Here is a 23,823-nt window from a genome sequence, read left to right as displayed (position 1 = left end):
CTCTCTCTCTCTCTCTCTCTCTCTCTCTCTCTCTCTCTCTCTCTCTCACATACACACACACACACACACACACACACACACAATTCAGAAGGTCTTACAAGCACAGTCACATTTTTCTTTGACAAGTTTGCATAAGCACCCAAATATGCATTTGGTTAAGATTCTAGAACAAGAAGTGGTATGTAGCACACACCTTTAATCCCAACATTCAGGAGGCAGAGGCAGGCAGATCTTAGTGAGTTGGAGAACAGTCAGGGCTACACAGAGAAACCTTGTCTCGAAAAAAACAAAATAACAAAAGAAAAAGATTTTAGAACTACAGAATATGAGAGGTTCTATAAAAAGATTCCAGGACTTATGATATAGATGTCCAAAGCTCTGAGTTTAATTCCCAGAATTTTTTTTAAAAAAGCAATTTTAATAAGCCTAATTCAGTTTGACTTTACTCCAGACACATACACAATTCCCACTTCTAAAATGAAAAAGTAAATGATAAAAGTTGGGCTCACACCTGTATACCAGAAGACTGAGAGTTCAAGGCAGCCTGGGAGCCTAAATTATGCATGACCCTATCTAGAAGGAGGAGGGGGTGAGGAGAAGAGGGATGGGGAGAAAAGGAAGGAGAAATGAAAAATCATAAATCTCAACATGAGTAATTTAGAACTTTAAAAACACATGTATTTTTCAAGGGGGATAAAAACTTCATATTCTTGCTAGGTTTAGTAGTGCAAACCTGTAATCTCACTTGGGAGTCAGAAACTGAAGGATCCCTGACTCAAAAATATAAAATACCTTACTTATATTCATCTTCAGTATTTTGTTACCAAAACTAATTGCTAAGTTAAAAAAGACTCTCCATCTATAAGTGAGATGCAGTGAAGCACACCAGATAAGAAGAGATCCTAGAAGCAGGGCAGCCTCAGTCCTATCCCAGGTGATCCTTTTGCTGGGGTAGTGCTGCGGCTTTAACCAAGGGCCCTGTGCATACTCGGCAAACACTTGCACTCAGCTATACCCCAGTTCCACAGATAACATGACTAGAAGCTGTGTGTATCTGCTAAGCTGTTTAACTTCTCCATGCTCCAGTTTCTTCATCTGTACAGTAAGCATGACAGTAATATATACCTTAGAGGACTACAGTGAGGATTAACTAATTAATCCATGGAAGTTACTTACAATAGAGCCTCACAAAATAAGCACGCTGTATGGGGCCTATGTTATCCAAAAATCTAGACGGACATGATGACTCGTGTCTGTGATTCCAGCACACAGGAGGCAAAGGCAAGCCTGCTTTATAATCCAAGGGCTTGAAAGGCAGATACAGTCAGCCTAGCCAAACAGTAAGCTGAAGACCAAGGAGACATCTTGCCTCAGATATCAACAAGGATGGGGCCTAAGGAATGATATCTAAGGCTCACCGCTAGTCTACATGTGTTGGCAGGGGTAGGGGAAGGGGGGGGGAATATTGGGGAAATCAGTTGACAGAAAATATGCATGTCAAACTGAAGCATGAATAGATTAGAACAAAGAAGACTCAATTATACTAACATTAAATATTAAATTAAAAAGTAAGCCTTTTCAAAAACTTCTATTTTTTACTACGGGGGTGGGGGTGGGATGGGGGGTGGTACCTAACTGCATGTGTAGAAATCAGAGCTCCCAGTGCTTGTGTGAGTAGTTTTTTAACCACTCAACCATCCCTGGTAGTTTAATTCTGTGCTTTAAAGGATTAATTGTCATGGTCATCATATTGTTTCCATTTTTGTTTGTTTTTTAAACAGGAACTCCTGTAGTACAGGATGGCCTATAAGTCCATGAATAAGGATGGTCTGCTTCACCTGCCTCCACCCCTCAAGTGTTGGGACTACAGGAATGATAGCCAGTCATATCACTACTATTTGTAGCAGGATGGTTTCCTCCTGCTGCTACATTATTTGCAATAAGCTCCGTGACTGGGGAGGAGCTAATGTGGGAGGAGCCAGGAGAAAAAGAGAGGAAGGAAGAGGAGGAACCAGGAGGAGAAAGAGACATGTAGCAGCCATGGAGGACTATATGCATCAAGAACAGTCCTGGGGGCCGGGCAGTGGTGGCGCACGCCTTTAATCCCAGCACTTGGGAGGCAGAGGCAGGAGGATTTCTGAGTTCGAGGCCAGCCTGGTCTACAGAGTGAGTTCCAGGACAGCCAGGGCTACACAGAGAAACCCTGTCTCGAAAAACCAAAAATAAATAAATAAATAAAAACTCCTCCTTTCCCAAGTTTACAGGGTGCTGAGGACAGAATCTAAGGCCTCACATTCAAGGCAGGCATTCCACCAACTAAGTTAGTATATCTCTACAAACAATTATTTGGTGTATTCTCTCTCTCTCTCTCTCTCTCTCTCTCTCTCTCTCTCTCTCTCTCTCTCTCTCTCTCATTTTTTGGATTTTTTTTTGGTATGAGTGCTGTGTCTGCACATACATCTGTGTGCCATAAGAGGGCATCAGATTCCATATAGATGGTTGTGGGCCACCATGTGGTATGACCTCTAGAAGAGCAGAGGGCTCTTAGTCGCTAAGCCATCTCCAGCTCCCTTTCTGTCTCTTCTTAAAGCCAATTTGTTTGAAATACTAGTAGTAAGTAATACAGTGATCACTTACATACTGAGAAAAAACAGGTTGAGTATGGTAACACTTGCCTATCATCCTCTCTACTTCCAAAAACAGGTCCTGAAAGCCAGGCTGGTTGACACATGTCTGTAATCCTAACAGTCAAGGAGTTGAGGCAGGGTGACCACAAGTTCAAAGCCTGTCTGAGTGACACTGTGAGACTGTTTCCAACAAAGCAAACAAACTTGCTGCTCTTGCAGAGGACCCAGGCTCTGCTCCCAGGCAGCTCACAGCCACCCGACCACTGATAACTCCCGGTCAGAAAGGTCAACACTCTCTCCTAGCGTCCATGGAAAACTCACAGGTGTAATACATTCATACACACATTCATAAAGATAAACATTTAAAAAAATAAATTAGTGGGAGCATCTCTACAAAACAGGCAAAATATGTATTTGGCTTTCTAGAACAGTCATTCTAGTAATACAAACATAAACAAACAGCTACCTACACACCTTCTTCTAAAGTAATTTTCAATTATAATTTCAGATTAGGAAAAAAAAAAAAGTATCCCAGGCACAGTCTTGTGCTTTTTAAAGCTTCAAATACCTTGCAAGTAGTAGATTTAAAACTCTGAAATATACTCACTTAGACACACTCTTGTCAGCATTACAACAACGCTCCATTATCCACTTTTGGATGCTGTCTCCAGATAATTTTTAATCCCTGCCTGACTTTCCTTACCAACAAGAACTTGGATACCATCTTTACCCTGCCTGCCCCCATTACTTGCTTGTGCTTAGGGAATTATAATTACAGTGATCTCGCCTCTCAGAACATCCGCAAAGCACAAAGCCTCTTTGTATGATTTCGGGAAGGGTGTGCTTTCCAGGCTCTCAGGAGAGAAGGGATGAGTGGCAGCATGAGGAGAAGAGCTATCTGCTGTGGTGGGCTTGGTTCTGCCTGGATACTCCTCATAGAGGTTTCCTTTCTCTGCCCCCACAACCCTTTCTCTTTTTTTTCTTTTCTTTTTCTTTTCTTTTGAGATAAACTCTTGCTAGGTACCTCCAGCAGGCCTGATAATACTCACTATGTAGTCTAGCCTGGCCTCTAACTCCCAGCAATCCTCCTGTTTCAGCCATACTCAGCCTTTGAGGTTTTCCTTGTGGGTGACCATCAAGAATCTTGCTTGGCCTTTGTACTCCCTGCATGGGATTATCGGAGAAGCAGAGCCCATCCTGACACATAGGCACAATCACTAAGCCCAGAGTGGCCAGAAGCAGAAAGACTAGAGAAGGGAGAAAAGCAAGCAACACTGTCCTGAAGTGCACCCTCTGGCTCCTCTAGAACCTCAGCAGCAGCTGGCAGCGAAGGCCCTCACTCCAGGGAGTCAGTGCTCAGCCTGTGCTTTTCGGGCACTACTGGGAGATGCCTACATACATACTGAAGCAGCATAAGAATTTAGGAGGGACACAAACTTAGTTTTTATTTTAAGAAAGATAATCCAAAAGCCAAACAAAAAGACAAACAAAAATAGGTCTTTGTTAATCATGAGGATCTCAAATTAGTGAAGGCAAGGCTGAAATGAAACTTGTTTTACTTCCAGCCTACCCACCCTCAACACTAAAAGGCACTAAAGCAGAGTGAGACAGGAACCGTCTCTTCTTCAACTCTAGGAACACACAGAGCCCACGCAGAACACACCCACCACCTGGCTACTCTTTCTTTCGTACACACATACACATCTCTTCCTCTTACCACGTTCTCCATTTGTCTTAACAAAGTCCAATGATTATATTCAGGGAATCGCACACATTCTTGCTCCTTTATTTCTACACACATTTTACCACAAAAGCAGAAAATGCAGAAATAGTTCTCTGCATTCTGACATGCCCTAAACAGAACACAGTGAAGCCCAGCATCCTACGCCTGCCCCTTATCACCTCGGTCTCTAGTCTATCCCAAATAGCACTCAGACCCAGTTAAGAAAACAAGAAAGGAAACAGTTCCATCACTTTGGATGAGGTCTACAGTTAAGATCTGTACATCCTCCTTGTGTGGGCATAAGGCTATTTTATTTTCATTAAACATTTCTATTTACATATAATTTCTTCAAAAATTTCTTTGCAGACATCAACGAACACACAATGGGCTTCTCTATCCGCCACCTCAATCATGTTTTGAAATAATAAAAAGGACAATAGAGCCCACTTCACATGCAGCTCCCCCTCGAGCCACAGGAGTATCACTTGACCATGACAACTGTTTTGGAAAGCACTCTGCCATCCTTTGCAAAAGCAGCCAGTCTGTCCTTGGTACACAGTACTTCTTCCTCTCCCCAAGAAAAAAATGAAACAGCAAGAAGCATAAACAGCAACTTAATGGAAAATAAATGGGTAAATACTTTTTAAATTGGCTAAAAAGCCTCAGGTCTCAGAAATTCAGGAATGCTACATTAGTATGAATGAAAAATAGAGATAGAAAAGTAACACACTCTACCTCCCAAAGTGACCGTTGCAAGAACGTAAGAACAAGGGTGCGATGCGGCTACGTTTTCACCTCGTTTACCAATGCTGCTGTCTTTCTTACAAATTTCTCTCATTATGTTTTTCCATAAACCATTTCCTGCTTATTCTGTATTATACCTCCAGTCTCATAATAAAGTTTATCACATAAAGCTGAATTCTTTGATTCCGGTTAAAGTAGTGTTAAAAAGGCAGGACTGAACTTCTAAGGATAAGTTCAGGTGGAGAGCTAGGAATGTATATCAGTGGTAGTGTTCAAACACAGTTTATTGAGACTTTAGGTCTAACTCTCAGAACATATCCCCCCCCCCCCCAAAAAAAGGGATTGGGGATATAACTAAAATGACCATCTGCAGAGCATATACAAAGTCCTCTACCTGATGCTCAGCACGGAGTAAAATCAGAACTGTAATCCCAGCACTCAGGTGGCAAAGGACGATCAGAAATTCAAGGCCAGACCAAACAGCAACTCTGAGATTAACCTGAGAAATGTGAAACCCTGGTTCAAAACAGCAAACAGCCGGGCAGTGGTGGCACAGGCCTTTAATCCCAGCACTTGGGAGGCAGAGGCAGGCGGATTTCTGAGTTCGAGGCCAGCCTGGTCTACAGAGTGAGTTTCAGGACAGCCAGGGCTACAGAGAGAAACCCTGTTTTGAAAAACAAAACAAATAAAAAACACCAGCAAACAAACAAGAAAAATTCACACAGCAAATTCTTTTAGAGCCTCAAACCCAGCACCAAGCCAACCTTCAATCTGGAATCAGAGTTAAGTGTGGAGGACACAGTCACTGAGGACCCAGAGGCCCAGAGCTGGTGGACTATGCTAGTTAATACTTCACTGTGTGAGACTTAGAAAAGCAGCCAGAGCAGAGCTTGCAGGAGTTAGTTCTCTCCTTCTACCACATGGGTCCCAGGAATCAAACTCAGGCCATCGGATGTAATGGCAAATAACGTCATCCAATAACCATTTTGTCAACCCTTAGTTGCTCATCCTGACAAAGGTTTCACCTTCAGTTGCTGCCTGAAACAGATGGCCTGTTCTGGAGGTCATATATATGGCAGTTTTGCTTAAAATTATTTTTTTTTTCAGAGCTGAGGACCGAACCCAGGGCCTTGCTCTTGCTAGGCAAGCGCTCTACCACTGACTAAATCCCCAATCCTTTAAAATTAATTAATTAAAAAAAATCAGAACCTCCTGGAGCCACGCTGTACTTCTACAATAAACCATAGGACAGCACTTCAACAAAAGCAAGCATTTCACAAATTTCACCATCAGAAACTCTTCATCTTTAATATACAAATTCTTAAATGAATCAAGACTAAAAGTCTAACATCTAAGGAAAACTAGTAAATTTGGGAGAGAAAACTTCCAAGTCAAGGGACAAGCAATCATTTCCTTTTTTTTTGGTTTTTGTTTTTTCAAGACAGGGTTTCTCTGTGTACCCCTGGCTGTCCTGGAACTCACTCTGTAGACCAGGCTAGCCTCGAACTCTCGAACTCAGAAATCTGCCTGCCTCTGCCTCTCAAGTGCTGGTATTAAAGGCGTGCGCCACCGCCCGGCTAAGCAATCTTTTCCTAATACCTAAAATTTCTCTCATGGTTTCAAAGGCTGAAGCTCAAATATAGATAGATAATAAGCCCAAACACTACAAGAATCTCCATTATCTGCAGAGGGATAAACCAATTTGCTCTTAAGGGAGACATGAGAGATGCTCATCAGGTAAAGGTACTTGTAACCAAGCTGATGAGCTCAGTGGAACCCCTGGAACCTGTATCATAGAAAATGGACCCTAAATGTTGTCCTGCAACCTCAGCAACTGCAGCCACCCCACACACAAAGTAAATAAGTGTGAAAAGAAAAGGGGGCCTGAGGGCTGGAGTGCAGTCAATGGCAGAGTGCATACTTATTAGCATGGGCAGGGCCGAGACCCACACACATTTACCATTTTGGGTTTGCTTTCTGTTAGTCCTCTCGTTATTCTTCTCCCAACTATAAGAAGACAGAATTGACAATGAGGTAGAAGTCTGTACATTCTGATAAAAAGTCCTCTTGTGTATGAGCCCCTTATCCACTTGCCCTGAAGTAAGACAACCTAGATTAAGATGGGTACGGCCAATCAGGTATGCATACCTAAAATCCTAGCCCTGGAGAATTGAAGCAAGAAAATCTGTAGTTCATGACCAACCTCAGCTACATAGAAAAATGGAGGCCAACCTGAGCTACATGAGACCCTGTCACAAAAAACTAGCAAGAATAGTGAGGACATAGCTTACTTGGTAAAGTATCTGCCAAGCATGCACCAAACGCCAACACAGCATAAAATGGGTTTGGTTCAGGCCTATAATCCCAGCACTCCCACCATTCAGGTGTAAGCAAAAAGACTAGAAGCTCAAGGTCCTCTTCAGCTGCAAAACAAGTTTGGTGCTACCCTGAAACACATGAGACTACTTCTAGAAGGATGTGGGTTAAAAAAACAGGCTATGGTTAAAGACATACAATCCTACCCTTTCCTTTTTTCTTTTTTTTTTTTTTTTTTTCTTTTTTTTTTTTTTTTTTTCTGAGACAGGGTTTCTCTGCGTAACAGCTCTGGCTGTCCTGGAACTCACTCTGTAAGCCAGGCGGGCTTCAAACTCACAAAGATCCTCCTGCTTCTGCCTCCCAAGTGCTGGTATTGAAGGTGTATGCACACTCACATGTACATATTCCCATGTTGGGAATGCAGGTGTGTCCAAGTGCGAATGCATTCATGTGGCAGGCAAAGGTTGGCTCTGTGTGTCTTCTTACATCATTCTCCACCTTGGGTCTCTTACTTGAACCTAAAGCTTGACAAGTTAGCTAGTCTAGCTAGCCAGCTTATTTGGGGCACCCTCTATCTCTCTAACTCCCAGGCACTGGGATTATAGGCAGCTGCCTGTCATTTACCTGGTGCAAAGGGTCTGAACTGTGGTCTCCAGGCTTGCTCAGCAAGCACTTTACCCAGAAGCCATTTCACAGGCTGCTCTCTTGTCACACCTTATGCTCCACATAGGAAGTAAGCATTTTGATGGCCTATGCCTGTACTCAGAAGCTTGCGCCATGAACATGGAGAGGAAGGCTGGCCTGAGCTGAAAGGACCCGGTCTCTAAGTGATAAATACCACATGGTTCAAATCATACCCAGTCATGGAGCAAGAACAAAGCACAGCCTGGGGAAGAGCCTGGAGGCTGGGCTTTGGCAAATCTGAAACAAGTCCTCAAACTCTAGTGAGGCCTAGACTCGGGTGGCTGGGCCCATCTTCTACCTGGTAAATCAGAATGTGCAGGAGTAGTTTCATCTTTGACAAAGCTCAAACTGCTGTAGGTTCACTAGAAAATTTAGAAAATCCTTCATGTTCTCCAGCAATTCCAAAATAAAACTTACCCATGGCTAGAAAAACGGCTCAGCCATTGAGCACTAGCCACACTTCCCAGAACTCAGTTGCTTACAACTGTAACTACAATTCCAGGGGATTCAACGCCCTCTTCCAGCCCCCAGGCACCAGATATGATATGCTATACAATCATACACATAAGCAAAACACCCACACTTATAATTTTTTAAATTAAAAATAAGAACAAACTTTTTTTTTCCATTTACTCACAGCAAAACTAGGTTACAGGTCAGAAAGGGTAAAAAAAAAAAAAAAAAAAAGGAGCACCGGGCCAGGCGCCTAACAGACTATGCTGGACTAGATGCTGTTGTTACAGATCCCGTATTATAGGACAAAACTTTATGTTCTATAAACAAGAAAATGAGAGACATCTGAGAAATATTTCAGACATCTGAGAAATATTTAGAATAATATATTTAATCTCTATAGCTCACATCCAATGCTAACAAATCTTAATTTGCAATTTCCTGACCTGAATTTAAGTAAGATTTAGTACAATTAGAGCCCTTTGCATATCAGTCTTATCCCAGGCTCCAGCTTCTCTACTCAGAGATAAGTACCACTCGAGAATTTCAGTAGTTCCCACACATGTTTTTATATTACTATGTATATAACCACAAAGAGTTTTGAGTTTTCTTTTTTTCTTTTCTTTTTCTTTTTTTTTTGTTTTTTTTTTTTTTTGTTTGGTTTTTTTTTTTTTGGTTTTTTTTTTTTTTTTGGTTTTTCGAGACAGGGTTTCTCTGTGTAGCCCTGGCTGTCCTGGAACTCACTCTGTAGACCAGGCTGGCTTCGAACTCAGAAATCCGCCTGCCTCTGCCTCCCAAGTGCAGGGATTAAAGCCGTGTGCCACCACTGCCTGGCTAGTATTTATTATTGTCTTTACATATTTTAAATAGATAGGTATGTCAACCAGCTTTCAACTAGTTATTTGTTCACTACTACTCTCCAAGGCAGTTGCTCCCATTTCTGTTCCCAGTAGCAGTATATAAAAGTACAATTTATTAATCCCAGCAGTCAGGAATCAGGAAAGGTGCATCTCTGAGTTCAAGGCCAACTTGGTCTACATAGCAAGTTCCAGGCCAGCCAAGACTACACAGTGAGGTCCTGTTTTAAAAAATATTTCTCATCCCCCAACAGGGGTAGTGACAGTACTTGCTTAGCACATAAGAGGCTGGGTCCTGCCCTCAGCACAACAACAAAGCAACTAAAGTTTATTATTGCTCTACAATCTTACTAATGCTCACCAGAACATTTAAGTTCTGCCTGGCTGACAGGTATGAAATAGCATGTACTGCTGTTCAACTTCCATTTGTCTGATTACCAGTCTTTCACAAATAAATTTTCTTATACATATGTGCATATATGTGAATATATCTGCTAAATGTGTTTCTCATAGTCATGGTTTGTTTGTACTATTAGGAATAAAACCCAGGGCCTGAACCGTGCTAGACAAGCACTCTCCCCTTTATTACATCTCAAGACAGAATGTTGAGGCTGGAGAAAGGGCTCAGAACTTACGATCACTGGGTACAACACTTGCACAGGGACCAGGCTCAGGCCCTAGCACCCACATGAAGGCTCACAACAGCCTGTAACTGGACTTCCAGAGGATCTAACACTCTTCTGCCCTCCATGAGATGCACCCACATAAATACACGCAGACAAAACGATCACATATGTAATAAAACAGGTGTATCTTTAAACCAGGTGTAGTAGCACAAGTCTTTTTAATCCCAGCACTCGGGAGGCAGAAGCAGGTGGATCTGTGAGTTTGATGCCAGCCTGGGCTACAATGCAAATCCAGGAAAGCCAGGGAAGGCTCTGTTACAGAGAAACCCTATCTTGAAAACACACAAGTAAGTAGATAAAGAAATCTTCAAACACACACACACAAAACTATAACAAAATCCCAGGATTTTCCTAAGTTGACCAGACTTCCCACTTGCTGTGGTGACCAGCTGGTCTAGAACTCTTGATCCCTCTACCTCAGTCTTCCTAGTACTGAGATCACAACCCCAAAGCATCCTTCCAACAGCATTCAAAATGGAAAGCTCAGGTACAGTGCAGGACAGTAAAGAAACAGCTAACTTTAAGGAATCACTCTGGACAAAGGCCTTAATTAATTCATTTGCTAATTAGTCTTTCTCTTCCTTCTTTTGTTAAGCCTTACTTCTAAGACAATACCTTAGGCACTCTGGGGCCTGTATCCTTAGGGGTGAGAAAGAAGGAAGTAGGTGAGTCCAGCATGAGTCTATAAAATATTACAACTGTTCTTAAAACACACACACACACACACACACACACACACACACGAAATTATGTCAGACCCATAGGAAAACTCTGCATTGTAGACAGCATCCAGCTTGACGAGGCTCGCTTCAAACTTATCCTATTTGGTCCCCTTTTGAAGCATCGTAGCCTTTTTCTCTAAACTAACTAGCTGTCCTCCTCCCTCCCCTTCAGCAATCCCTTTATCTCCCTTCCCCCACAATAACTACGACTCTCTTTTTTCCCCATTCCACAGCTTCTACTGGTTTGTCTTCATTGCCTGCTCTCCATCCATTGCTTTCTCCATCTCCTCTGGAAATAATTAATATCCTCTCTCCTTTTCTAAGATGCACACAGAGTAAAAGCAACTCACCTAATCCCCCCCAAGTAAGAACAGATTTCTCCTGAACTGTAAGGCAGGAGGGTGACTTGTCCTAACCCTCCCAACTTCCTTCCCCCTTCTAGGACAGCTGCTCTTCCTCCGAGAATTCTCCAAGTGTGGTAAGTTCAGACTATCTAGAAAAAGCTTGGATGGCCTTCTGTAGCATGCATGCTTTTACTAGGACCAGTATTTCTGTTCCGGGCATAAACAAAACCCGGGAAATTTCCCGGAAAAGACACTATGAACAGGCCTCCTTCCCCTTCATTCTCGCTGGGCTGGCTTAGCCTATGCAGTGGTGAGAAGGATGACCTGGAGAAGACCAAAAGGTCCCTGAGTCAAGTTTCCAAAGCTCTACTCCACTACCTCAATAAAACCCTCTCGGAGCACATCCTCCCCCCCCCCTCCCCACCCCCGGCAGGAGTCCTGCTCGCTTCAGCTCCCCAAATCGGTTCCCCCAGGGCACTAAGCTCCCGAGGCAGCTCCTGTTTCTCCTCCCTACCAGTCCTGGTCAGCTCAGAATGGGTTAGTTACCCTGGTGAGTGTGCCAGGGCGCAGGCCCCAGCCCCCTCCTTCTTCCTACCACTCCAGACTCAGGGGCTGGGGACTCTGCCTCCTCCCAGCCCCCTCGGCTGACGGCCCGCGCCAGCTCCAGGGTGGCCCTGGTTCTCAGCCAAGACACGACTCTAGCTGGCTTTGTGACCTTGGGCAAGTCACTTCCCCCGGTAAGCCTCAGTTTCCTCCCCGGCAGAGCCGATTCCTCACGAGATCCTGCCCTGCCCACCCCGCAGGAAGGGGCTGCCCAGCGGGTGCGAAAACGCTTTGTGAGGCGCTTTGCCCGGCGGAGGAGCAGGGCTCCCAGGGTCTCCTGGGCTGGACAAAGCTGTGGCGGGCAAGACTCCTCCCTCTCCGCGGGACCCCTTGCCCCAGACTGACCCTCACCCCTCCCCGCACAGCCCGCCCCGCCCCGCCTCGCCGGCGGACCCCGTACCTGCTCCGGGCGCTCTGCCGCAGGCACCGACACCCTGCGCCCCGGTCCGAAGAGGCCCGTGGCCCGGAGGGCTAAGGCGGCCGGCGGTAATGGGCTCGGGCCGGGGCGGCGGCGGTGGTGCCGGGGGGCGCGGGCGGCGCGGGGGCCCGAGCTCCGCGGGCCCCGGCCTGGGAGACGACGGCCGAGGCTGGAAGTGCGCGGCGGCGGCGGCGGCTGAGGCGGCGGCGGCGACCGCGGCTGCGGCGCTTCCGCTCATGACGGGGCCGCGGGCAGCGGCTCGGACTGCGACTCGACTCTGGCGAGGCGGGCGCTAGCTGGGCCCGGACCGGCGGCGAAGGAGGCTGTGGCGGCGACGGAGGCGGCTCCCGGCGGGCCAGGAGGCGGAGCCGAGCCGCGGCGGCGGCGGCGGAGGGGGCGGGGACGCCGGGGGGCGGGGAGGCCGCGCCGCGCCGCCAATGAGCGCTGGGCTCGGGGCCGTGGCTCCCGGGCGGCGTCTAGGGGGATCCTCGCAGCTGCGGCCCGCCCAGGCGGGGAGGCCCGGGCCAAAGCTCTCAGCGTCCGCGCCCCCAACCCCGTACTGCCCCGCCCCCGGCCCGCCTCCGGGGCGCGGCCGCGAGCCTCAGGGGCCAAGCCGCCCGCTGCGCAGGCCCCGCCGCTCCGCCGCCTCGGGCGGTGTCTGCGCTGGAGAGTGTACCCGGGTCCGCCCGGGTTAGCCTCAGCCTGCCGGGCGTTCCACTGCCTTCCCTGCGTCTGCCTGCTTCCTGCCGCTGCCACCTACACGTCGGTCCTCCCTCCCGGCTGTCTCCTCAAAGTTTGTGCCTTTGAGACACTTAGGAAAGAAACTCTCCCTTCGCTTCTGAGGCTGATTGGTGATAGATCAGTCTCCGCGGAGCCCTAGAGAACCGCAGAGGCGGAGACGGAAGAGTTGGAGATGAGCGCCCTACCCTGGGTCCTGGAGACCCATCTTGGATTCCCTGCAGAAGCCTGTCCGACTCAGCCCTGGTCCTCACCCCGTCTCCGACTTTCTCTTCCTCTTTCTCACTTTAAATACCCTTGTTGGTAAAGCACTGACAGGAAGCCGTCTAAGCAACTGGGCCTAATCTCAGAAGAGGAAGAGGCTGTGAAGTGAAGAAACACTGAAAGCTTTCCTATTATTTGGGGAAGATTTCTGAGGATTCAAGACTCCTCCTCCCCCACCCCACCCTACCCACACACCCGTTTCCCCGCCTGCCCTCTTTTTCTTAAATGTGATGTTGGCGGCTGAACCCATTAGCTTCCCATCTTTCTCTGGCTCTCGTTATCCGTGGAAGAGCAAAATAAACTCAACCATGTGCTGAGTGTCTCTAAGTACAGGCATGTGGGTAAGGGTGCAGCTAAGTTGCTGGCTAGACTGTTTTAATAAAAATAAGCCTCAGCCTTTCCCTGCACCATGCAAAGAAAGGATGGGAGGGCAAAGCAGGCGATCTTTGGCAACAAATCCACAGTTGACACTAGATGATGCATTGTCTTTCATCTATCTGGTCATTAGCAGTGCTCAGAAATGGAGATACGATTATAAAAATATTGTCCAGGCCTTCAAAGAGCTTACACTCTCCTTGGAGGTCAGAGAGTCTTAAAAGTTATAGATGATAGCTGCATCAGAAGAGGTCATTCTTGGTCATTTAAGATATTTGTAGCCAAACTTCTGAGCTACACAGAACCTGTTGTTGTTTTTTTTTAAAAAAAAAAAAAGAAAGAAAGAAAGAAAGAAAGAAAAAAGAAAAGAAAACTCTTAAAGATCTTAAGGATGAGAATTTCACCAAGAAGGACAGTTCAAAGAAGCTATACTCAACACAGTGAGATTACCTTTGACCAAAGGACCTAAATTTTCCTGCATTTCATCCCTGAGTTTCTTGTCACAGGAAAGTCAGATAATGTATTTTCAGGCTAGGGCCTTCATCCTAATAAGGCCCACTGAAGAACGTCTGTAAACCACTGTTCAGAGGCATCTTCCCTTTCATGAATCTCAGCAATCTTGAGCATAGTTTACTCGTTTGTTGGTTTGTTTGTTTGTTTTTCAAGGCAGGGTTTCTCTGTGTAACCCTGGCTGTCCTGAAACTCAGGCTGTAAACCAAGCTGGTCTTGAACTCAGAGATCTGCCTGCCTCTGTATCCTGAGTGCTGCGACTCAAAGGCATGAGCCACTACCACCCAGCCAGTTTAGTCTCTTCATATCCCCACAGTCAACATCCCGGAGTCATCTGTTACACTTCCAAATTAGAGCAAATGCCTTAAGTGACAACCCCAAAGAAAATGAACAGACTAGCAGTCTAGTCTAGTCAGCTCAAAGAGCCCATCAAAGGATGCCTGAGACCAGGAAGAAATTCGGGAGAGGACCAGCAGCGCCTTGAGTCCCACCATGCCCCCTAAGACATAACAGAGGTGCCGGGCGGTGGTGGCGCATGCCTTTAATCCCAGCACTTGGGAGGCAGAGGTAGGCGGATTTCTGAGTTCGAGAGTTCGAGGCTAGCCTGGTCTACAGAGTGAGTTCCAGGACAGCCAGGGCTACACAGAGAAACCCTATCTCGAAAAAAAAAAAAAAAAAAAGACATAACAAAGGCATGAGCTGGGTCCTTAACCACTCACATCTTTCCTTTCTCCCTTGGTGATTAGTGAGAGAGGCTAAAACTGTGGGTGTAGGGAACCCCCAGGTATAATGGGGTGGATCCTAATGGAAGTGCAGAGATCAGAAGGAAGAAGAGGTTGTGATGATCAAACTGGGAAGTTGCAGTGGTGTATATGCACACAGTACAGCATTAGTCATCTGTAAAGAACAACGAAAGCTCATTGTTTGTGGCTAAATACATGGATCTGAAAGACACCATGTTGAGACAAGTACTGTATGTTCCTCTCACATGCAAAAAGTTTTACAACATAGACCAGGTAGGCTATGGAGATGGTTCAGCAGGTAAAGGCACTTGTGGCCAAGTCCCACAACCAAAGTACCACCCTGGGGACCCATGTGGAAGGAAAGAATTGACTCCTGCAAGTTGTCCTCTGACTTCCACACAGCCTTCATGGCATGCAAGCAACCTACCCCCACAAATGCATAAATATAATAGTTTTTTTAATAAAAAATGAGAGATACACATGGTCACACATGCCTATAATCCTAGCACTGGAAAACAGAGGCAGGGGGAGCGCAGATGTGAACCTGCATTTCATGCACAAATAAATAAACTCAAATTTGTAAATACATAAATGAAAATTTATGTTAAAAATCAACAGGCAAATAGAATAGTGATTATGGGCATTGGGAAGGGTGGGAAATAGGTGGTTGGAGTTTACTGGTGCTAAATTGTATACATATGTGTCAGTATCATACTGAACCCAATTAATATGTGTTTTAAAGACAAGGCTAAATTATACAGTCTTGAATGCCATGTTGAGGGGGCATTAGAGCTACTATGTAGTAAGTGAAGGGGCCTGTTGGAGTCACCGAGAAAACACCATGACTAGGACATACTTTGGAAACACTCTGGCTGCTACATAGAAGGCAGGTCAGAAGAAAGCATGACTCAAGAAAACAGGCTACAAAGCTATTAGGCAAAGGGTGAGAAAGATCCAAACTAAGGCACGGTGATAGGAACAGAGAGCCATGGAGGGGTAGAGTCAACAGCAGGTGGGGCCACAGAGGTGACTCAGTGGTGACCAGCACTTCTGCTCGCTCTTTCTTTCTTTCTTTCCTTCTTTCTTTCTTTCTTTCTTTCTTTCTTTCTTTCTTTCTTTCTTTCTTCCCTTCCTTCTTTCTTTCCTTCTTTCCTTCTTTCTTTCTTTCTTTCTTTTCTTCGTTCCTTCTGTGTGTGTATGTGCACTTGTGCACATGTATGTGCGTGTGAGTGTGTGTGATTGTGTGTCTGTGAGTATGTGTGTGTGTGTGAGTGTGTGTGATTGTCTGTCTGTGAGTGTGTGTGATTGTGTGTCTGTGAGTGTGTGTGTGTGTGGGTGTAAGCTGGGGTCAGTTTTCTCCTACCATGTGGAGTCTCAGGGATCTAACTCAAGTTGTTATGGTTGGTGACAAGTGTCTTTATGTACTAAGCCATCTCATTTGGCACTGTCTGCTCTCTAGAGGGCCTGGGTTCAATTTGCCACACTTAGATGGCAGCTCACAGCCAACTTCAACTTCAGTCCCAGTCACCTGCACAGGCACCAGGCACACGTGTGTTACACAGACATATATGCAAGCAAAAATCCATATGGAGAAAGTAAAATAAAAATATTTAAAAAAGAAACAGGGCATAGTGTTGAAGTAGAAGAAAGTCAAGAATAACGAATATTTTTTGTTCGTTGGCGTTTGAGACAAGAGTCTCACTATGAAGCTCTGGCTGTTCCAGAACTCACTGGGATCAACCTGCCTCTGTCTCCCCAGTGCTGGGGTTAAAACATATACCACCACTGCCTGGCTGAGAATAATGAATATTTTTGACTTGAGCAACAAAGTGATGGTCATAGCATCCCAGTTCTTGGGGAGTGCAGTGCAGAGAGCAGGAGGAACAGCGAATGGTGACTCTGGTTTAAGTCAGTGCATTTATTTGATACCCCCTGAGGCACAAGCACTGGAGTGGTGGGCTTAGAGTCACCACTATAGAACTGCTAGTGTTCCTAGATTGGGAACCAATGATTTATAAAGGAGAGAAGAAAACAGAACTACCCATTTCACATTTTCTCCTTCTTTGTCTCAGTATGGTAAATTATGTAGCATACATTGTATCATTTTAACCCTTTTCAAGTGTGCAGTTGTCATTTCAAGTGGCATCAACCAGCTGAGCTGTGCATGCAACCTTTGCCATGATCCATTCCCATTTCCTTTATCTCAAACAAAAACTGTCTACTCACTAAGAAAGAACCCAGTTGAGTACTTCTCCCAGCCTTGGCTTTTCTGTCTCTGTCTTTGTGAGATCATAATGCTTTTCTTTTTCTTTTAGTGTGGTCTTAGAAATAGAACCTAGGATCTGGCTTGTGCTAGGCAATACTTTCTGTCTCTGTGAATTTAGGTATTCTGAGATCCTCATGTAAACTAATCCCAAATATTTGTCTTTTTTTTTTTTGATCTGTCTAAATCACTTTATTTAATTGCATGTTTTCAAGATTCACCAGAGAGGTGGCACACATCGAAATCATCTTCCTTTTTAAAGCTGAATAATATTCTCTTTTATATACTCACCACATTTGGTCACCTAGACATCTGTCCGTAGACACTTAGGTTGCTTCAACCTTTTGAGTACTGTGTTTGAATCCCTTCTTTCAATTATTTTAAAATGAAACTACATCACTTGGAAATATAGAATTTCTGGGTTTTTTTTTCTTCTTTTAAATATTTACTTATTTTTCTTTTATGTACATTGGTGTTTTGACTGCATGTATATCTGTATGAGGGTGTTGGATCTCCTGGAACAGGAGTTACAAACAATTGTGAGCTTTCAGGCCGGCGCTGGGAATTGAACCCAGGTCCTCTGGAAGAACAGCTAGTGCTTTTAACCACTGAGCCATTATCTCCCTAGATCCCTCTTTTTCTTTATTGAGATTGTATAGTAGCTATTTTCTGTTTCTGCGTTAAACCATTAGCGAAGTCAACTTATAGGAGAATGCTTATTTTGGCTTACGGTTCCAGAGGGAGGGCCCATTATGCTAAGAGAAGGTTCCACTATGTGCTTACTCCAAACCCTGAAGGAGTTATTTCATGTAAAACTATAGAACAAAAGGCCTGTAATCATATGTAAAGTTAAGAAAAAGGAGGAAAATAGTCACACAAGTATTACAGTATAGTGCTTTTTGTTGTTTACTAACTAAAGAAGAACTCAAGATAAACTGAGTGTAATGAAAATTATCACTGTACCTGGTAACACAGTAGAACAGCCAAGCCTAATAAATAGAATGGAGAGGCTGAAGTAGGAGATGAAATTTGTTGCTGCTGCTGTTGTTGTTGTTGATGATGATGGTGGTGGTTTTAGTTGAGAGGCTTAGGATTTTTGCTAGTTGGTTGATTGTTTTCTTTAAGCAGGGGTCTTATATACCAGGCTGGCCTTGAATGCTTGATGCTTCTGCCTCTTCCTCTAAGTTTGAGAATTTCAAATACAGTGTGCCACCATGTCAGGCAAGGAAATGACAAAGTTTGATCGTCAGTACTGCATGGTATCTCTTGTTCATCAGCACATCACAAACACATGAAGAACTCAACAGAGACTTCTCTGATTTACCTGAGAATGGTGACCATTTTTCCTTACCATTGTGAAACTGATGCACGTGAGCCTCTCGTTTCATATTCTTTCCTTTCTGAATGGTATTGGAGATTGAAGCCCAGCGTGTTTTGTACGGGACAAGTGTCTTCCCACTGAGCCATATGCCCAGTCCGAGTTCCTTAGACTAGACTCTCCTTAACTGTGACTGCTACCCTTGTTATTTATTATTATTATTATTTTTAACCAAAGGCCTCATGTAGTCCAGGCTGGCTGTCAAACTTCTGGTCCCCCTGCCTTTACTTCCCAAGTGATCGGATGAATGATCGAATTAAGCCAGATGTTCATACCTGGCTTGCCTCAATTTTTTTTTCAATGGTTTTACTTTCCAGAAAGACTATGGCCATTTACTTATCTAGTCATTTACTTGTTTTTACTTAAATACAGGAAGCTGACTTTTCTTATTGCTCACCTGAAAGCCATTCTTGTTTTGTTTGTTTGTTTATTACTCTTCTCTTTTTCTCATCACTCACCATGGCCCTCTATTTTTTTTTTTTTTGACAGTCTCCTGTAGTCCAGACTGGCCTCGAACTTAAACTCATTATGTAGCTAAAGATAATCATAGTCTTCCTGCCTCCACCTCCCAACTGCTACAATTACTGTCACCTGGCTTCTCCAGTCTCACCACCATCATCACACGCACACACACACACACACACACACAGGCCTTCTCCTTCTCCAGTCTTACTCCTTTTCTTCCCTGAAGGCCATCATTCCAGTGTACTTCAGGCTTGTAGATGTTTATTTAACATACATATATATATATATATACACACACACACACACTCATATATTGGAGACAGGGTTTCTCTGTGTAGCCACTGCCCAGCTATTTAGCATATATTATTGTTGTAAATACATGTATCTTCTACTTATTCTACTTAGATAAATGGAATTCTGTTGTAGAAATTATTTAATCTCAATCCAGGGTTTCCACCCTGACTTAAGTCATTCAATCAGGATAAAAGACACACAACTTTAATTATTAAACTAAGCCTTAATCAGCACTAGAGTTGAGCAGATGTCTACCTTGTATGCTCTTACATCTACTTTCCTATCAGTAACCCTGTTAAAACTCGCTATAACCTCCAACTCCTCTTCCTCTACCTTCTAAGAGCTGGAGATTAAATCCAGGGCTGCAGACATGCTAGATGAGCACTCTGCCAACTGAGCCACACCCCCAGCCACGGATGTATGTCTCCTTAACCACCACAGTCTCCTAGGAATTTGTTTTTTAATTTCTTTTTGTTTGTTTGTTTGTTTTCGAGACAGGGTTTCTCTGTGTAGCCCTGGCTGTCCTGGAACTCACACTGTAGACCAGGCTGGCCTCGAACTCAGAAATCCGCCTGCCTCTGCCCCCCAAGTGCTGGGATTAAAGGTGTGTGCCACCACTGCCTGGCTAGGAATTTGTTTTTATCACATCCTTAACCCTACCCCCATTGCTTCTTTTAAAGAGCAATTTGGTCTATGATTGATTGTAATACGTTGAATAGATGTGCCACATGAGTCATAATGGGACTCAGAGAAAAAGAGACAGAGACTTAGAAGTGGAAAAAAAAGCCATTTACCAGCACCAAAAATAGTATAATACCACTGAGTGTGAAATCTTAGTCTTTAATCCCAACACTCAGGAGGCAGAGGGAAGTGACTATCTGTGAGTATGAGGCTAGCCTGGTCTAAATATCAAGGTTTTTTTTTTTTTTAATAAAATACTATGATACTGACTCCTTTGTCAGCAACTGGGTCATTAAGGAGAAAGAAGAAAGCATTTAACCTACCATTGAGGAATAAATTAGATTTTTCCCTGTTGATGAGGGGAAACCCTTCATTACAAAAGAACATCGGCTAACTTGTGTAGTAGGATGGATAGAATTAGAAAAACCATTTTGTAATCTCCAGGAAGATAATTGACTCAGGGAAGGATCATCTGGAAATGTTAATCTGTTTCAAAAGAAAGAAAAAAAATGACCAGTCTCCTATTGTATGAATTTCCCACTGTTCACTTTTTCTTCAAACATTTCCAATTTCCTCTCTGCCCTAGTGAAAGACAGTGGTAACTTCTCAATTGCTAGGAACAATGGCCTTTTCTCTGGTCTCATCTTCCATGATCTCTTCATAGTCTTTGACAGGAGAGGGCACTTCCTTTTCTTGTAACTGTCTTCTTTTATCCAGAAAAGATGGGTTATCAGTTGCACAGCAAACCCTTCTAACATTTAGAGGCATAAACAAAGTTTCATTCTCAGGATCCTTGCTGTAGACCAAACTCTGAAGAGTAGCTGGGGCTGAAGAGTAGCTGGATCCATCTGAAAGCTTGAGTAGGCTCAAGATGGCCGTTTCAACCTGAGCGTGATGGTACATCCCAGCACTCAGGAGACAGAGGCAAGCAGCTCATTGTGAGTTCCAGGCCAGCCTAGTCTACATAGTAGACCTTCTGACACCATGTCTCAGAAAAAAAAAAAGATGTTTTTTTACTTCTGAACTTCCTTCCCTAGAATGGCTGAAACAGCCGGGTATTAGCACCCACATGGTTTAGCTGTCTTACAGCAATGTGAGTCCAGGGTAGGTAGACTTCTTATAATTTTATGTGTGTGAATATTTACCTATATGTATGTGTGTGCACCACATGCATACCTAGTGACCACAGAGGTCAGAAGAAGGTACCAGATTCCCTGGGACTGGTATTACAGATCATTATGAGCTGCCGTGTAAACGCTGGGACTGAACTTGGGTCCTCTGAAAGAGCAACAAGCGCTCTTAACCGCTGAGCAAACTCTATGTCTTCTTAGGAGACAATTTATGCTATTTTATTTGTTTTATCTCCCACTCGGTATATAAATGTGAGTCTCCTACTAGTTAGTTCCAGCATTGTTGTGCTTTATTTGTTTGTTTCTTGTTTTATTTTTGATTTTGGGGTTTTGTTTGTTTGTTTTGAGACCTGTTCTCATATCAGATCTCAAACTCAGTAAGTGGCAAGGCTGCCCTTGAACTCCTGACCTTCCTATCTCTAGTTCCCCAATGCTGGGATGACCGCCATACACCACTGTTCCTGGCCAACATCGGTTCCTTTAGAGCATGAAGGACTCTAAAAACCCACCACTAAATATAAAGCCCATCCAAGTTTTCAGGCAGGAACTCACAATGCTAACCAGGCTGGCTTTCAACACCTACTCTCAACTGATCCTCCTGCCTCAGAGTCTAGAGTGACAAGGACTACAGACAGGACTGTGACATGGCTTTCTTGTTCACTTTGCTTCTCTTTCTTTTTCTTCCTTTCTCTTTCTTTCCTTCCTCCCTCTCTCCCTCTCTCACTCTCTCACTCTTTCCATCTATCTATCTATCTATCTATCTATCTATCTATCTATCTATCTATCTTCTCTTTCTTTCTATGCCCTGGGAATTGGATCCAGGACCTCACACATACAAGAACTCTACCTCACAGCTGCTTTCCAGCCTTCTTTCTGTTTTGATAATGGGTTTCACTAAATTTCCAGGACTGGTTTTGAACTCACTCTGTAGCCCAGGCTGCCCTTGAACTTTTAATCATCCCACTTCAGCCTCCCAAGAAGTTGAGATTACACTCCTGCGTCACCAGGCCCAGCTATTTGTGTCAGTTCTTGCTGTTTAAACAGTGATTCTATGTGAACATTTTCACCAAGCTTTTCTTTTTACTTTTTTTTTTTTTTTTTTTTTTTGTTTTTTGTTTTTTTTTTTTTTCGAGACAGGGTTTCTCTGTGTAGCCCTGGCTGTCCTGGCACTCACTCTGTAGACCAGGCTAGCCTCGAACTCTCGAACTCAGAAATCCACCTGCCTCTGCCTCCCAAGTGCTGGGATTAAAGGTGTGCACCACCACCGCCCAGCTTCACCAAGCTTTTCAAAAAACAGTTCATTTTCCATAGGCCCAGAAATTGGTTCTTCTTGTGTTTGTAATTTTGAAGTTTAATTAATATTTATTTAAATCACAGAATTTCAGTAGTAAACGCAATCATTATAAACAAGTTTGGGAATAAAGTTTTCTCTCAACCGATAGGATCAGTAAGTACTAGTCAGCTTTCTCTGTGTGAATGTATACATGGATGTTCTTAGCACATTTTAAGTAAGGATCAAAAGAGTTGGTTAATCTTGGTAGAGAGTTATAGAATTAGAAGGTTTTATGTCTTTCTGTTGATATTTTGAGACAGGATCTCCTTCTACAGCCCAGACTGGCCTCAAGGTTGAAATTCTTTCAACTTAGCTTTCCAAGCACTGAGATGCAGATTTGTGTCCCCATACCAAGCTAAAGTTTTTCTAATATATCCTTTTCTATTTTTTTTCTTTTAGGTTTCTTAGTAGCCTTAAAAATACTGTTTCTGCATGTGCATGTGCGTGCGTGTGTGCGTGCTTGCGTGTGTGTGAACAGATGACACATGTATGAGAGAAGGTCAGAAAAGAGCGTTGAATATATCGAGCTAGTGTTAAGACAGTTCGGAACTGCCCAACATAGTTGCTAGGAAGTAGCCATGAGTCACTGAGCAGTCTCTCCAGCCCCTTAAAAACATTTTTTTAAATGAATGAGTATGTGTATGTGTGTGTTTGTGTGTGTCTGTGTGCCTGCGTGTATGTGCTTCTGTGTGTGTGTCTTGTGTGCCTGTGTGCCTGTGTCTGTGTGTGTATGTGTCTGTATGTCTCTGTGTATGTGTGCACCTGTGTGTATGTATATCTGTGTGCCTGTGTGCCTGCCTGTGTGCATGTGTGTATGTGTCTGTGTTCCTGTGTGTGAGTATGTGTGTAAGTATGTGTCTGTGTGCCTGTGTGTGTGTCTGTGTGCCTGTGTGTGACCCACGCAATCGTCTGGCCAGCAAGAACGCACGCGGACACCAGGATTCTTCTGCAGCAACATTTATCGCGATGTGAAAAGGAAGACCCCGGGCCCGAAAAGGCACTGCTTATATACCCCTGGAGCGGCGTGTTCATATCTGATTGGCTGCTTGCTCAGGAACGCACATTATGCCCCAGGATGGGCCGTGATTTGGCGCGCTTTTACCATAGCACATGCGCGGTTTACTTGTTTACTTGGAGGAGCACGGGATGCCAGCGCTATCTTGTAATGGCGAATGCTGTCAGCACAAGCCGCGGCTTTCCACACCTGTGTATATGTTTCTGGGTTCCTGCGTGTGTGTATGTGTCTGTGTGCCTGTGTATGTGCATCTGTGTTCCTGTGTGTGAGTATATGTCTGTGTGCCTGTGTGTGTGTGTGTCTATGTGCCTGTGTATATGTGTCTGTGTTCCTGTGTGTGAGTATGTGTCTGTGTGCCTGTGTATGTATATCTGTATGTCTGTATGTCTGTGTGCCTGTGTGTGTATGTCTATATGTCTGTGTGCCTGTGTGTGTATGTTTGTGTGCCTGTGTGTGT

General features: G+C 44.3%; 1 protein-coding gene across 1 annotated transcript in view; it reads right to left on the bottom strand.

Moving 5' to 3' along the window:
- Positions 1–12,199, bottom strand: part of Rnf38 (ring finger protein 38) — a 105,187-nt gene extending 92,988 nt beyond the window's left edge. The window contains exon 1 of the mRNA XM_028770242.1: positions 12,160–12,199. The gene's annotated coding sequence lies outside the window, so the exon portion shown is untranslated. The remainder of the gene's footprint in view (positions 1–12,159) is intronic.
- Positions 12,200–23,823: the final 11,624 nt, after the last annotated feature.

This window comes from Grammomys surdaster, unplaced genomic scaffold (assembly GCF_004785775.1).
Source record: "Grammomys surdaster isolate TR1022 unplaced genomic scaffold, NIH_TR_1.0 199, whole genome shotgun sequence".
Lineage (NCBI taxonomy): Eukaryota > Metazoa > Chordata > Mammalia > Rodentia > Muridae > Grammomys > Grammomys surdaster.
This window is presented reverse-complemented; position numbering and strand designations above follow the sequence as displayed.